Below are 9,169 nucleotides of genomic sequence, written 5' to 3' on the forward strand. Positions count from 1 at the left end.
GTGGGTGCTTCTTTTTTGAGACTCAGTGTATCTTTCTCTGTATCCTCACATTCCTATCTCATAGTGACTCTTTTGTTTGTATCTGCTTTCTGTCTTTGCTCTCAGTTCAGCCTCCTAAAACCATATGGCCACCGTAACCCCTTCTGTAACCAGTGTATAACACTGGGTAAACTGTGATGTGTGATTTGAGCATTATCGATATTAGTAATTAAGGTTGGAATAAAAGAACCTATGATTCAAAACTCAATTCAAAGTGGATCAAGGACTTAGGCATTAGACCAGAGTCTGAGTTTACTAGAAAAAAAAGTAGGTCCAATTCTCTACCACGTAGGCTTAGGACCAACTTCTTCAGTCAGACTCCTAAAAGATAAGTAAAATCAAGAATCAATAAATGGGATGGATTCAAACTAAAAAGCTTTTACACAGCAAAGGAAACAAAAATGTGAACAGAAAGCCTACAGAATGGGAGAAAATCTTTACCACCAGCACCTCAGATAGAGTATTAATCTCAGGGATATACAAAGAACTAAAAAAAAAAAAACAAAACAAAACAAAACAAAAACTTAACACCAATAATAATAATAATAACCCAATCAAAAATGAGCTGGAAAACTGAACAGGCACTTAACAGAAGAAATAATATGCATGATCAAAAAATATATTAAAAAATGTTCAACATCTGTAGCAAATTCTAACTACTCTAAGATTTCATCAGACTCCCAATTATTGAAAATACAAGTAACAATAATGTTGGCAAAATGTGGGGAACATTTTCACTTATATATTGCTGGTGACACTGAAAATTGGAGTCATCACTATGGAGAGCAGTATAGAGATGTCCTAGAAAACGTGGAATGGAACTACCATTTGACCCAGTTATCTCACTCCTCAGCTTATAGCCAAAGGACTTAAAATCAGCATACTACAGTGACACAACCACATCAATGTTTATAGCAGTTCAATTCACAATTGCTAAGCTATGACAGATGAATGGATAAAGAACATATGGTATATATACACAAGGGATTATTACTCAGCCATAAAGAAGAATGAAATTATGACATTTGCCAATAAATGAATGGAACTGGAAGCTATCATGCTAAGCAAATAAGTCAAACACAGCCCCCGTCCCCCCAAAAAGGAAGAATGTTCTATTATGTGGATGCTAACTCACAATAAGGGAGGGGAAGATTAGAAGTTCATTGGCTTAAACAAAGGGGAATGAAAGGAAAGGAAGGGGAATAGGAATAGGAAAGACAATAAAATGAATCAGACATATCTTTCTTATCCTTATACATAAATACACAACCAATGTAACTCCACATCATGTACAACCACAATAATGGGATCCTAATTAGGACAAGTTATACTTACTCTATGTATGTATAATATATCAAAGTGCACTCTACTGTCATGTATATATAGAAATAATAAATAAATAACCAATCTATGACTGTCTGGCTTATGACTATCAAGTAAAAAAAAAAAAAGATGAGGGTTATGGTAAAGAGATGATGAACAAGATACCCTGCTGTGCTGTAAAGAGAGGAAGCTTAGCTGTGTAGAAATTTAAGAAGCGAGATAGGGATGGATATATGTTCTATACTAGGGAAAAATATTAAACCCAGGAGCTGAGGACAGCCATGCTCCATCATGAGGAGCCCAAATATCAGAGGCAGGGAAAGTCCTGATGACAGCCAGGTGTCTGATTTTCGTTTGTTTCTAAACCCCGTAGCATAAAAATAAACCAGTGACATATTGTTCAATGAAAGATTTCAAAGATTTCAAAACAGTAAGTTAATAACCTCATTCATATAAAATATTATGTCTCTGTACATGCATATGTTTACCCAGTATGTCTGGATAGTGGAATTTTGTGGTGCAGGTGGTTAAACTCAGGGGTGATCTACCACCTAGCTACATCCCAGGTCTTTTTATTTTTTATTTTGAGACAGGGTCTTGTTAATTCACTTAGGGCCTTGCTAAATTGCGGAGGCTAATCTCAAGCTTGTGATCCTCCTGCCTCAACCTCCCAAGTCACTGGGTTCAGAAGCATGCACCGCCAACTTGGATTTTGAAGAATATTTAAAGTATCTTTATACTGATTGAATTTTCTATGACATCATATATAACTCATGAAATTTTTAATATTTTGTGTATGATGAAATCAAAGAGAGGAAAGAATCAGTCGTGGGGGTAAAGACCTTCAGTGTAATAGAAATATCAAAGCCTATCAGTATGAAAGGAGAATTGTCAAAAATTGTAAAACATAAAAGGATAGTAGTGGAAGTTAAGACAACTAAAACCAGGAACAACAGCATATGCCTATAATCCCAGCTACTAGGGAGGCTGAGTCAGGAGGATCAGAAGTTCAAGCCCAGCCTAGGCAACTTATTTAGATCCTGTTTCAAAAAAAAAAAAAAAAGAGCTGAAGATGTAACTCAGCTTAGCATTTGTGGGGCCCTGGGTTCTACCCCAGTACAGAAAAAGGAAAATAAAACTACCTGGATATGGTGATACACGCCTGTAATCCCAGTTACTCAGGAGGCTGAGATAAGAGGAGTGCTAGTTCAAGACCAGCTTCGGTAACTTAACCAGACCATGTCTCAAAATTTCACAGAAAGGGTATGGCACTCGTAACTTAGTGGTAAAGGGCAGTGGGTTTAATCCCTAGTACAGGCGGGTGGGAAAGCAAAAGAAAAGAAAAGAAAAAAAAAACTAAAACATTTTTAAATGAAAATAAATTTTTTGGAAGTTGAAATTTTGGGGGGACAATTTTTCATGGATATCTTATATTCCTGGATAGCTCAAGCCTTCCAAGTAACAGATATTTTTGAAGAACAAACAGCCTTGGAAGCTGGAGATAGTGTGATCCTCTGGAACGACTTAGAGACATGTCTTACAGAGACATTCCAGGGTAACTGTGTTAGTGGGGGTTCTCTAGAGGAACAGAACCAACAGGAGATATATATACATATATATGCATATATATATGCATATGTATATACACACACATATATGTATGTATGTGTGTGTGTGTGTGTATGAAGGTTTATTAGATTGACTTACAAAATCAGAGGAGCTGAATGATCGGCATATGCCAATCAACCCTGCAACACCCTCACAGACACAACCAGAAGTGTCTACTAATTTTTCAGACATGTCTAAATCCTTTCAAGTTGATAACCAAGATTAAACATCACAGTAGTCAAGATAAGAGCCTCTTTACCCTGAAACGCTTTCCACGAGGGAGAACATTAAAAGATATCTGCAAGCCCAGCACACCCGTAATCCCAGTGACTCTGGAGGCTGAGGCAAGAGGATCATAAGTTTGAGGCCAGCCTCAACAACTTAGCAAGGCCTAAGCAACTTAGTGAGACCCTGTCTCAAAATAATAAAAAATAAAAAGACTGAGGATGTACCTCAGTGGTAAAGCCCTCCATGAGGTCAACCCCCAGTACCTCCCTTAAAAAAAGAGGCACTGGAAGCCCAACTTAGCTAATGGTCTCCTAATTGAGGGGTTCTTTTCCTGTTATGTACCTAGCTACATACACAGATACATACAGGTCTACCTGGCCCTCAGGTCGTCTCCATGTGGTCAATGATAAGGAACTGGTCCTTAGTGCTACTTTTGCTGCTGGTTCTGCTATCAGTTTCTCTGACATCAGGGGTCTTGTGCCCTCTGTCATTATATGTATATACAGCCAGGTCGGGCTCAGTTGTTATCTTTTAAGAAGCATATGTCTTAGATCCTTGGTTGATTTGAATTTATCAGAAACAACATGGAAATGTTGTTGATTTAATTTGGTGTTGGGGAGAAAAAATATTTTGAACGTAATAACCATATGACAATCAAATGTTAAGTCCTTAAAGTTCAAAATTCTAGGCAGATATAAGGAAATAGGTCCAATAACTCACAGTAATAATCTTGAACTCAACCATAATGGACCCTGGCAGGTGTGTACATGCTTTACTGCGTGCTCGTTCAATAAACTGCTGTCAAATGTGATGTACAGGTGCATAATACAAACTGCATATGTGTGTCCATATTCTCGTTTGTGGTAATCTTTCTTTCCTTCAGCATTCCTGTCTTCTTTTCTCCAGATGTGGTTCATTTTATTTTGCTCCCACTCTCTCTACCCAACACTTGCCCACTGCATGAGTCATTTTGTTTGTTTGTTTGTTTTGTTTTTTTGCTGTTGTGCCCAAAAGATCTGATGAAAACAATGTAAAGGAGGAAAAGTTTATTTGGGACTCATGGTTCTAGAGATCTCAGTCCACAGAAGGTCAACTCCATCGCTCAGGGTCCAAAGTGAGGCAGAACAGGAAGGTGAATGGGTGCAGTAGAGGAAAGCAGCTCAGGCTTTGGTAACTGGGAAGGAGAGACGACTGCTCACCAGGAACAAAATATAAATGACAAAGGCATTCCCCCAGTGATCCACCTCCTCCAGCCACACCCTATCTGCCTACAGTGACCACCTACTTAATCTTTATCAGTGGATCAATGCACTGATTAGGTCGAGGCTCTCATAACCCAATAGTTTCACCTCTTAACTTTCTGCATTGACTCCCACATGAGCTTTTGGGGATATCTCACATCTAAACCACACTACTATCCGCTGTCTCTTCTCCGTGACGGCTAACTCTGCAGTTTTTGTCACCTTTCCTGCAGTATGCTTTATTTTTCTATGATGTGTGTTTTTCAACCCTTAAGTTTTCAGTTTTGCTGTTTCTCAGAAGGGCCAATAACAACCACCAGCCACCACCAGTTGGCAGAAGGGACTGCCTGCCTTATCTTGATCCTCTTTTCAATCTTCCATGCAGTCTCACTCCTTAGACTATGGGAAACTTCAGAATTCTCCCAGGTACACCCAGAGACAGGCACCTGATGGGAACGTGAATTAGATGTCAAGAACAGCTCTCCTGACAGTGCTCTTAGAATGCTTCAGGCACTCTGGCAGTAAAAGCTAGAAGTGGGAATGCTTTTTACCTTCTTATTTGGTCAAGCTGCTCCCTCTCAACTGCTAGTTTTCTTCAAGCTGCAGTCTTATTATCCACTGTCATAACAAACACTTTTGATTGCCTTATTCAAAAGGTCTACATCAAACTATATGGCATAAAGATGTTTCTCAGAAAATTTGTCTATTGTTGCTTAAGTGCACATTTATCAGAGAGCTCTAAAAGAACTAATTCCCAGCAAGTTTCCACATTTACATAAGGTTAATTTGCATCAAAATTGCTGGTGTTTCAAGGCCTTTATTTTTCTTTTTTAGCGTTAGTTTCTTAAGTTCTCCTCACTGCTTTCTTTAAACCCTCAGCACTCTCTCCTTGTCATTGGTCGGACTTAGGTAAGATCTTCAGTGGATAATTTTGCCTTATGTCTAGGACTTGAGTGGGGTGCCCTCGTCTAGCTTGGATCTGTTCCATTTCTGATTCTGAACTGATGGTATCCACACCAAATATTCTAAAATAGTGTCCCCTGCTCTGAACTCTGCTGCACAATAGAGTGGAGAAAAAGGAAAGAGGTGGAAAGTAGAAGGCGAGTCACAGACTTGAAAGTAGAAGAGTGTTTGGAGGAGATGTTGTCTAGATCCGGATAGCCAATGCAGCCTTCTCTGAAATATCTACTTAAATTTGGTAGGTTTGTCTGTAGCACACCTTCAGTAGCTCAATCACAATAATGCTTCTGATCTGACACAGATCAGAAGAGGACACAGAAGGAAGCAAGAAGCTCAGGATTTACCAATCCTGGTGCTGGGATTGGTAAAGTACTAGAATCAAATCCTAGCTGAGAATTAAATGAGCACTTCAAGTTCAACTGGATTTGGATTTAGGAACCAACAAAAGACCGGAAATAGTGAAGATGAAATTCAGAATGCTTCTGTGATCCTGGGATGGGATAAGATCTGTTCAGGAGTTTTGATAGGACAGATGGCAGAAAATGCAGGGATAATCAGTGTGCATGTCGAGAGAGGTGCACATGCACCTGGCAGGGGGTTCATCCTGCTGCGTTTCTGTCATGATTCCTCTAACTTATTTCTTGTCCCCTGGATTTTCTACTTAAAAGTGTTCAGTCACTAAATGGACACAGAACCTGTAGGATGTGTAAGGCATTGTACCAGGTGGCATGCAAATTAGATAAGACTGTTCCTTTCTTAGGAATTACCTTATCATCTAGGCCTATAAACTATGTGAACAGTCATTTCGGTTCTTATAAACTATAAAATATTTCCTGTCATTTTATTTCTATAAGCAAAGAACTATTAGGGAATTCTCTAACATACTCTACTCTTGCAAAGTCACAATGAAAATTAGCATAGGAAAGGTACTGAAATATCCTGCAAAACAAGCATAGTTTAATTCAGTATTTCATCAGTTGGTTTAACCAGAAAACTCTATTTTTTCCTCTTAATAATTCAAAATACCCTAAATGAAAGATATTCTTTGAATATATCTATAAGGGGGGTACTTTAAAGTCTATTAAGTCCAACACCTGGACTTCCACAGGGACAACTTCTATTTTTTCATCCTGTTTATAGGCTATAGTTGCCTCGCAGGTAGGATTGTTCACATAGAAAGATCTATGGGCCAGATAAAATAAAGACAAGCCCTGAGAATGTAACTTCTCCATGAGCTACCAGATAATGCAAGCAATGACAATCCTCTGAGGATGGGACTTGTGGGAACTCCTCATCTGGTTCTGCCCCCTGCAATAGATGCTACATTGCTGGTTTTCATGGTTACCAGGACTGTAAAACCGTTGATTATTCAAACCTATGGCACAGCTTGGAGAAAGAGATGGAATTAGGGCAACTTAAAATGATACAAGGTTTGCTATTTTTCTGAGATTCTGCCATTTTTTCTTGATAAACACTCCTCAGGTTGTTCCGAACCTTTAATTAATTTCTGGAATTTTGAAAAAGTTGATTTTGACAATTTTTGCTATTGTTCTTGGTGCTTTTGTGGATGGGTAGATTTGGGTAGTCCCTATTCTATCATTCCATCCATGCATATTTTTATGCCCCCGTGTCTTTATTTTTGTTATTCTCCATGCTAGGAATGTCCAAGCCCTTCGTCTGTTCTGCCTGGGAAATTTCTCTTTATACATCAAATGCCTCATCCTCACTGCAGCTTCCACCAAATTCCTTTTGTTCTTCCTCTCCCCCAGAGAATTAATCATGATCCGTAAGACTATTCATATATTCATAGCACTAATCACAGCCTTATACTTAGTTGTTTCAGAACTCCACATTTGGTTATGAATTTTGTGCACTGCAGATCCCAGGGTACACGACTCAAGAGCAGTCTTGAATGTGCCCCCTAGAGTTATATAATAAACAGTCTGCATTATCCCACCTGGATATCATGCGTCTGTCTCCACCAGTTAATAGGAAATACTTAGGATAAAAATAATACATTGTTCCATTTTGTTTGCCCACAGTTTTACTCAGAATTTCTCCAAAGTACATAATCATCTTTAAAATGAATGAATGGAATATATTCTCCCTGTCTTTGTTATATTTAGTAGAGACATAGCAGGGTCTTGTTTGAAAAAAAAATGTAGAATGTGAACAAGGAACAAAAAGAACTGAACTAAAGAGAGACCTGTAACGGCTGTGGGTTAAGAGTAAAATTCTCATTATTTCTACAGCAAGAGAGAACGATTAGCAAATTCATGAATTAACATTTTGTTTATTACAGGACTTCTTAATTCATGCTTTAGAACTTTATTATGCATGTTTCCATATGGCTTATTAAAGAATCCTTGGGTTTCAAGAAACAGAAGCTGCCTAGAGAAGTCAAGAAGAATTTTTTTAATAGGTAATCAGAGGTATTTCGTGGAAATTAAGTACAGACTTAAGCAGGACCTTTGTTCTTATTAATTTTTATTTTTCCACATTTTTTTTAGTTGGTGCATTGTAATTGTACATAATGGTGGGATTTGTTGTTACAGGACCTTTCAAGAGACTGCAAGTCATTAGAAAGTCCACAGCCTCGGCCACCCTTTCTGTCTCTCTCAGGCCACTCTCTTGGATTCTCCCCTTTCTCTCTGCACATCTGTATGTCTACTTTATTCTTTTCCTTCTCTCAAAAGACCTGCTTTCTCTAGGTCAGTCTGTACTGAGTTTCCACAGCCTGAGCTTCAGATGTTCTCTTCATTATTTCACTGAAACTAACTAGAGTTTCGGACTCTCTCTTTCCAATTCCCTTGAGAGTAGCCTGTTGGACCAACTTGGATCAAGTGTGACCGGCTCAGATAATCAGCTGTCCTCCGGTGGCAGGTTTACATGGCTCACTTGCCACCCACTTAGCAAGATCAATGGGAACTCTCTGTAGAAGGACATGGGTAATGAGGAAAGGGCTGCAGCTTAACAGGACAGGCCTCTGTATTAGTCAGCGTGGGCTGTCATAAAAGAATATCACAGGCTGGGTGGCTTAATCAGAAATTTATTTTCTCACAGTTCTAGGGACTCAAAGTCCAAGATCAAGGTGCCAGCACCACTGGTTTCTGATAAGGTTTTTATTCCTGACTTTCAGAAGTCCACCTTCTAGTTGTATACTCACATGGCCTTTCCTCTGTACATACGTGTACACACACACACACACACACACACACACACACAGAGACTGCGACTTCTGTTGTCTCTTCCTCTTCTTATAAGAACACCAGTCTTTTTTTTGTGTGTGTGTGTGTGTGTAGTTTTAGATGGACAAAATGCCTTTAATTTACTTGCTTATTTTTTTAAAATAATTTTTTAGTTGTAGATGGACACAATACCTTTATTTTATTTATTTTTATGTGGTGCTGAGGATCAAATCCAGAACCTCACTCATGGGAGGCAAGTGCTCTGCCACTGAGCTACAGCCCCAGCCCTAATAAGATTAGGGCCCCACCCTAATCACCCCACCCCGGCCACTTGCCCTGTGCTGGGGATCTAGCCTAGGGCCCTAAGCTTGGGAAGCAAATGCTCTACCACTGAGTTACATACTCAGAGTCCTTAATTACCTCTTCAAAGACCTAATTTCCCAATATAGTCATATTTGGGGTAGGTCTCCAACATAAAGATTTCAGGGGGCAAGGAGAACAGAAATAAGATCATTTCAAAAAGCGTCCATTATACCATATAAAATGACGTCTGAGTTTTCATATAATGCATACTTGCATACT

This window comes from Ictidomys tridecemlineatus, chromosome 14, assembly GCF_052094955.1.
Source record: "Ictidomys tridecemlineatus isolate mIctTri1 chromosome 14, mIctTri1.hap1, whole genome shotgun sequence".
NCBI lineage: Eukaryota > Metazoa > Chordata > Mammalia > Rodentia > Sciuridae > Ictidomys > Ictidomys tridecemlineatus.